Source organism: Amblyomma maculatum, chromosome 4, assembly GCF_055883805.1.
Source record: "Amblyomma maculatum isolate TAMU_Amacu chromosome 4, ASM5588380v1, whole genome shotgun sequence".
NCBI lineage: Eukaryota > Metazoa > Arthropoda > Arachnida > Ixodida > Ixodidae > Amblyomma > Amblyomma maculatum.
In genome coordinates, this window is record NC_139347.1 from 116047271 (window position 1) to 116055697 (window position 8427).

General features: G+C 53.3%; 1 pseudogene; it reads left to right on the top strand.

Moving 5' to 3' along the window:
- Positions 1 to 269: 269 nt before the first annotated feature.
- LOC146192200 (uncharacterized) lies at positions 270 to 2297 on the top strand (annotated as a pseudogene).
- The last annotated feature ends 6130 nt before the right edge of the window (positions 2298 to 8427 follow it).

Below are 8427 nucleotides of genomic sequence, written 5' to 3' on the forward strand. Positions count from 1 at the left end.
GTTTGCTGGGGTTGCAGATATCTCAAATGGTCTTTAGATATTAAGGCGAGGAGCTGTTGGCAAAGGGCGTCACACTTTCGAGAGCGCACTATAAAAAAATAAATAAACCTTAGCTCCACCGGCAAGCGAGCCTCCATCCCTTGGATCCCTAGCCAAGCGGTTTACACAACTGCGCCACGCCACGAATTTGGGGGGCGCTGCGAGCGCGCGACGAGAGCAGACGCGTGTGTTTCGGCTCCGCCAATTTACGGCTGGGGCCGCGTCCCAAATCATCCTACCCCGGCAAAACTGGCATCGATCGATCCGAAAAATCAAGCGGAACAACTGGATACAAAAGTCGTCCAGGTAGGCCGATTTTCTTCAAATCTACGGCCATTTTTCGACCGACCACGTTGGCGCCGTCGTTAAGCCTAACGGCGTCGCCGACGCCTGGCCTGGCGGAATCGGCCCTCCGAGGAAAAAATGGCGACTTCCGCGGATCAAATACGCGGTTACGACCCTGAGGCAATGTTGTGGACATCGGTACCCGCCACCGGAGATACAAATTCGACGGTGATCCCGAAAATTCGGAGTCAAGCTTTACTTCAAGCGGCTGCACGCCGCTCCCAAGACAAAGCCCAGATGGCGGCGTTCGGCGCCGCCCCGGCCGCCATTTCGTCGGCCGGAAACATGAACGCTCCCGCGACGCGCGCCACGGGAAGCAAGGACAAGGCGTTCTCGAAGTGGAAGCCGCGTCCAATGCCCAAACCGGCTCCCGAAGACTACGTTATAGTCATATAGCCCAGAGAAAGTGTTTCTCTTCACGAGGCGTTCACGGAAACTGGCTACGGCACTGCCATTTCGGCGTACCTCGGGCTGAAACGGGTCAGCGCCGTCTCCGTTCTACCCTCACGAGAACAAAACATCATCATTGTGCATACCCCGGACATCGAGGCGGCCGACCTGCTCATCGGGGACTTCGCAGTAAACACCGAGAAGGGGTCGATCCCGCTTCGGGGTTACCTGAGACAAGACGGCGGAAACATATGCCACGGCGTGATCGTGGTCCGTAACTCGGACACCACAGAAACTCTCCAAGACCGAGTGTGCTGGCGCGCCGGCGCCATCCTGGAAATCCGGAAATTCGGAACATCCAACAAGGCACGGATCACTTTCGCGGCTAAAAAGAAGCCCCGTTACGTGCACTATGACAACATGGTCGTCTCTGTGCGAACCTACTACAAAACTATTCCTGCGTGCGGCCAGTGTGGGGCCGTCGGGCATCGCGCGGATGCATGTCCAAACTTGCAGTCTGACATCTGTGGACTCTGCGGATTCCAAGCTCCGCTAGTGGAGGGGGTGCGGGCTCCTCACAACTGTGTTCCGCGGTGTTCTGTGTGCGGTGGCCCCCATGTCACCAACTCTCGCGACTGTGCGGCAAAATTCCGCACACCCAGGATAAAAAAGAAAAAAATGGCGCCCAAGAAGAAACGCCGCCATGTTGGGCCTCCCGGCGATCAGCCTCGCCAGGAAATCACCAACATCGAGAACCCACCTACAGGAGGTGCTGAAAAACGACGATCGAAGGTGTCGCCACCACACGGCGGACTGGCGAAACAAACGACGGAAACGCGCGGTGATACCAGGGCCTGGGTCAACGCAGTCAAAAACGGACACCAGGTGAGCGGTTCGGGTGGGGCTGCTTCTCTCTCCCCCCTTTCCACTCCCCTCCCAAGGGCGCGTAGCGCCGAGCAAGATCAAATAGCAGCACTCAGGGCCCAAAACGAGATGCTGCTTAAGAAAATTAACGAATTGGAATCCAAAATTAACCAGTCTTCTCCGCCCTCGCCTCCCGCGGCTGAGGTAATGGAGAGTGAGCTCGTGGTGCCAAAGGCGGTAACAAGCTTGGAGGCAGCATTCGAGGCCCGATTCGGGGCCACGGAGGCACGATTCATTGCCATAGAAAATCAAATTTCAATGATGGTCAACGCCATCTCCAAATTGCAAGAGACAATCCCCGCGATGATTGCCAAACAAATTGCGCATTCCTTACGCTCCTCGCGCAGGCCCGGCGGTCCCTTACCCGGCCGTCCTAACAAAACTTCTAGACGCACCCCTGAGGTAGACGATGACGACAACTGCTCGCTCTCCGGTATGGAGGATGCCCCCCTTCCCGCGAGTGTTGGCTCCGGAGCAGCGTCAATACAACCCCTCCTCAGCCTAAATGACCATGGCGAGCAGCCCTAAGATCAAGCGTTCCCCAAAAACCAATTCGGCCACCCCCGTCCAAATTGTCCAATGGAACTGTCGGGGCTTCCGTTCCCGCGCAAAGAGGGCGGATCTCCGACTTTACCTTTCAACTTTCGACTCTCTTCCCGCGGTGGTTGCCCTCCAGGAGCCAGGGAGTGGCGTCACCCTCACAAATTACATCACCTTTCAGCAGGACCCCTCTTCCTGCGTCTGCGTGCATAAAAATTATACGGCTACTCTAGTTGACTTAGAACTTGACACTGAATATTCCTACGTGATGGTGACACTTCTTCCGCTCAAGAAACAAGATGCGCCACTCCACGTACGCAACATCTACTGCTCCCCCAGACTCAAAAATGTAACGTTCGCAGCACTCTTTAGCCGCGCTCTAAAGGCTGCGGGCAGGGACTCCTTGGTGATTGTGGGTGATTTCAACGCCCACAGTACACTCTGGGGATACGTGCGTGAAGAGAAGCGGGGACGCAAGCTAGCGGAACTCGCGTCCACGCTGGGCCTGACTCTTCACACTGACCCTGCATATCCAACACGGATGGGTAATTCAGTGACCCGGGATACATGCCCGGATCTCACCTTTACCAAAAACATTGTACACGCAGAATGGATCAACACCGAGGAAACCCTCGGTAGTGACCACTGCCTTATCAATACCACTGTAAGAACTAAACCATTGGCAAGACCCCACGCACAAGCTCGGCTACCCGACTGGAATAAGTTTCGGCAAAGCTACATCAATTCGGCCTCTATCCACGAACAAGGATACCACGCGTGGGCACAAGGATTGGTTACACATCTTCATTCGGTGGAAACACAAATTCAGCTCTCGGAGGCCACTCCAGAGGTGGACAACCACCTTCTGCACCTTTGGGAAGCGCGGCACAGCCTCGTCCGCAGATGGCGACGCCAAAAACTTAACAGAAAGCTCAAAATTCGTATCGCCGAGCTCACTCAGCGAGCGGCAGAGTACGCGGCCCAACTCGCCGACTCAAACTGGGTAGACCGCTGCAACACGGCGGCCAGACAAATGTCGAGCCGGAGCACGTGGCGCCTTTTCCGTGCCCTAATTGACCCGACTCAAACTCGCGCCGAGACACAAAAACATCTCCAACGAGCTATTCATAGCTTCGATGGAAATACATCAAAATTAGCATGCAAACTGCGCGACCAGTATCTTTGCACTAAGCAGGACCCCGGAGGACCCGCGTACTCGTATGCAGGTTCAGAGAACGCGGATCTGGATCAACCGTTCCAGTTGCATGATCTGAAGGCGGCCCTGGCTAAAATGAAACGAGGAACAGCACCGGGCCGGGACAAGATAACTGTGAAACTGCTTGCCAATCTTCCCGACCCCACCTACGAAACCCTCCTCGCTTTCATCAACTCGATCTGGCTTGGTGAGGCACCTCTACCAATTGAATGGAAGACCGCCCTGGTAACTTTCATTCCGAAAGCCGGCAAAGCCATAAACACAGACAACCTCCGCCCCATCTCCCTCACGTCTTGTGCGGGAAAGCTGATGGAGACCATGGTGCGGGACAGGCTGTCTGGGTTTCTGGAAAATAAAAATACATTCGCAGACACCATGTTCGGTTTCCGCCCGCAAAGGTCCGCTCAGGATGTTCTGCTTCAACTCGATCGAGAAATTCTCAACCCTGTCGAATATCCCTTCAACGATAAGGCAGTAGTCGCCCTTGACTTGAAGGGGGCTTTCGACAATGTCACACACGAAATCATACTGCAACATCTCTCCCAGACGAACTGTGGACATAACACATTTCAGTACATCAAGCAATTTCTCTCAGATCGGCAATCTTTCATCCGAATACAAGACGAAGAACACGGCCCATATAAACTGGGAACGAGAGGCACTCCACAGGGCGCGGTCCTCTCGCCATTACTTTTCAATCTGGCCATGATGAAACTCCCGGCTCAGTTGGCGACGGTCGAAGGCATCCAGCACGCGCTGTACGCCGACGACATAACCATCTGGGCCAAACACGGATCGGTTGGAGACATTGAGGCCAACCTGCAGCAAGCGGCGCAGATCGTAGAGGCTTACGCCCGCCGCTGCGGCCTTCAATGCTCACCGTCCAAATCCGAATTTGTGCACATTCGCCCGTCGCCTAAGTGCACCACAAAAATGGAACTATCCCTGGCCAGCGGCCCAATACCCGAACACGATGAGATTAGAGTGCTTGGTCTCCTTCTCCACAAACATCGACGGGCTGATACAACACTAGCAAAACTGCGCAAGGTGGGGGACCAGGTGGGCCGGATGGTGCGCCGGGTTTCCAACAAACGCGGGGGTTACGGTGCACAGACGCTTTGCGGCTGGCGCATGCATTCGTGACCAGTCGAGTACTCTACTCGACTCCTTACCTCCACCTGCGCAGATTTGATGAGAACGCTCTCGAAGTGATTCTCAGAAAGATGTACAAGCGTGCCCTCGATCTCCCGGTCAACACATCCAACCAGCGTCTTATGGGTCTGGGGATGATAAACACATTCGCGGAGCTCCGAGAGGCGCACTTGACTAATCAATACACAAGACTTTCAAAAACGCCGTCGGGACGCCGCCTATTAGCCCGACTACACATCCATCACCCAACATTTACGGAAGAGCGCGTACGCATTCCTGAAATCTGGAGATACGCCCTGCACGTACGCCCTCTTCCGGCCAACATGACACGTGACGACCACAGTGGCAGGCGCCTTGCGCGGGCGGAGGCACTGGCCCGTCACTATGGGAACAAACACGGAATTTTCTACGTGGACGCCTCCGGCCCTCACCATGGGGGTTGGTACACAGCCGCAGTCGTCCATCAAAAAATCACGGTGAATGGCCTAACGTTCCGAGCTCAAGACATAACACATGCGGAAGAAGTTGCCATCGCGTTAGCCGCCGCAGACAAGGACTCACGAGTCATCATCACCGACTCGAGAGGGGCCTGCAGAAATATTAAACAGGGGTACATTCCTCTCTTTGCGCACCGCATCCTTCAAAACAGTGACTACCTCGGGGCCCCCGCGTCTCGAACGATTGTATGGGCTCCAGGTCACATGGGCCTCGAAGGCAATGAAACGGCCGACGCCGCCGCCCGCGCGCTCACTCTCCGGGCAACGCCTTCAGACCCTTATGACACGGATCTCGAACCCAATCCGGCTCTCACTTTTCGAGAAATTATTGAATTATTTCAATTCGGCCATGCAATTTATCCTAAGCCTTGTAAGGGTCTTACAAAGGTGGAGGAACGCACACTCCTCCGCCTTTACACCAAAACGCTGCTGTGCCCGGCAGTTTTAAAACACTTTGATCCTGCCTGTACAGGAAAGTGCCCGCACTGTGCGGAGAAGTCTTCGGACATCTTCCATATGGTGTGGGCATGTCAGTCAACCCCGAACCTCACCCCCAAACCCAACCCCACCCGGGAGGACTGGGAGGCAGCCCTGCTCGGCTGCTCCGATCTGGCAAGCCAGAAGGCCCTGGTTCACCGAGCCCAAGCCGCAGCGGTCGCCAATGGGCTCCTGTAATGAAGAGCCCACCTAGTGTTTGCGTGAGGTTGCTCCGGCTACCTCAAGCTTCCTCCCAATAAAGGTTTTACACACACACCACGAATTTTGTGTTTCTTGATTGCATGAGAAAACCTCCGCAAAAGAAAGAAAAACTCCACTTATACTCGCCCATGTCTGAAGTCACCGGGCTGCTTAATACGAGCCCGCCATACCCCTAGCCCGACAATGCACCACCACCAAAACATCAAACTTCTGGGAGGCACGCACATCAATCTAGGTACGGCATCCAGTTTGGAGGTTCTTCGCGTGGAGCTTATACCCTCCTGGCCAAAGCACACTGCTCCTGAAACACGGATTTGGACGATCTTGGTGGCTCGGCATGCCTGTTCATCATACGCCTTTTCCAAAGACTGAACAGTCCCATCAACACATAGATCATAAGGCACAACATAAAGCACAACATGTAATAAAAACGCTCATCATAATTTCCCTTGTCTACCGCGGGGATGATAGTGGGATTCCGCGAGTGACAGATATTGCGCCTTTTCTTTCCTGTAAACTGTAGTGAACTATGAGAGGATAACACGAAGACGAGGATGAGAACGATGAATTGCCGCTGCACGGCTCGAGACTGCTTGTGTCTGCCGAGACTGGCTGTGTTCTTGTGTTGTTCGCCGTGCAGCTTACAGAGGGCTATATTCCCTGTTAAAACTGTAAAAAAAAACGAATTATAGAACAAATGGCTTTCGCCTTATCGCATTGTATTGGCCCAAAACGCCCTCTAGAATTTCTTCGCTTTTGGCTATTCCTAGTTATGTTTTCCACTTTTTTGCTCTCTATTTTTTTTTTCGAAAAGTTTGCCACAAGGCATAAGTTGAGAAAGAGGGAATAGGATGCAGGAGATAGAAAGTTAAAAGAAGGAGTGAAGTCCAGTTGCGCTTATGTATTAGAGAAGGTTGGCAGTGTAGCGATTGTCCATTGCCCATTTCTCATAATCACAATCGCGATTCCACCGCAGGCCCACCTTCATGATTATCCGTTGCCTGATCTGAGTCGTTGATGGACACGTCAACAACAAGTGACGCACATCGCAGACGTCAGGTGGAGTGTCACAGTGAGGGCACCTGTCAGTCACTGGTAGATCTTTTTCCCGCCATCGATGTCGAACAGATGGGGTCAGAGCCGCCCCTGCACGGATCCGGCGCACTGTTACCTCCTCCTGCCGAGTAAGACTACGGGGGAGAGCGTGCGAACACGGAGGAATGAGAGCGCGTGTTCGCTGGCGCAGAACTTGCGAATCGGAAACGTGGGACAAGAACGGATCTGGGGGAAGAGGGGAAGGTGGTGGATCGCCTGATGTGTTTATGTGCGTCATAGCATCCGCTTGAATATTATGTGGATAGCGATCATGGCCGCGAATCCAGTGTATGCGCAGAGGACATGGGTACTTTGAACAGAGCAAATAAATGGACTGTGTTATTTGGAATGTGCGTCGAACGGCCTTAAGCTGTTTAAGGGCAGTGAGAGAGTCTGTGTTAAGATGAACTGCATTGAATGTAGGAACTGGCGGAAGGGAATATATGGCATTGTAAATAGCTTGAAGTTCCAGAGCCAGAGGGCTGCACGTATCCGCGGTATATGTCACGTGAGTGTTGAGATGCGGATGAGAGGGACTATACACAGAAGTACCTCCTCGCTCTGGAGTATGTGATGCATCGGTATATAATATGCACCCTTCAGGCAGATGTGCGGATGATACCGACGGGGAAGCAGTGGGGCGATTGTCCATGAGCTGGCAGTACGACCATGGAGGTAGTGTCTTTAAACGATGGAGTTGTAAAGACTGCGAGCTCTGTTTACCATCCGCTGATCAATGAGTTCAGTGAGCGAATTTATCTGGGCGTATTCCTGAAGTACTGGTATGGGTGTTAGGCGGGGAAGACATGTTATTGCACGCATAGCCTCACGATTGATGGCTTCAAAGGAGTCCCACTGTCTGCGGGTGAGACTTTGAAACTGTGCCTGGTAGATTATACGCGGCTGGAGGGCCGTGTGAACACACGCGCTGCCAGAGCGCATAGCTATGCGACGAATCAGACCTAGAGTAGCGTGAGCGGTCTTACGGATGGCTGTCAGCCACGGGGTGCCAGTCCCAGAGGAATGAAGAAGAAGACCAAGAATGCGAATGGTTTGTGCCTGAGGAATCGGGGTATTATCTATCATAAAATTTATAGTGGGAGCTTTCCGTAAGCCAGCTTTATTTCCAATGCGAATGAAACAGGATTTTGTATGCGAAAGAGTTAGACCAAAAGGAGGGAGGCGAACTGTCAATACATCCAGCGCATGCTGGAGGGCCGCCTGATGGACAGACTATCTGGGTGACAGCACCATAAGGTTATATCATCGGCATACGCAAGCACGCGTATAGAAGGGATGGCCTCTAGGGCTCGAACAAGTGGAATGAAGGCCACATTAAATAATGTAGGGGCGAGAACGGAGCCCTGGGGCACTCCTCTGTTTGAGGGGAAGTGACCAAAGGGCTTTCCATGGACACGCACACTGAACCTTCTATTTGTTAGAAAGGCGTGAATGGCGAGGATAAACCAGTGAGGGAGACCAAGAGTTTGTAGGGAGGCAAGAATGGCTGAGTAAAGGATGTTATCATAT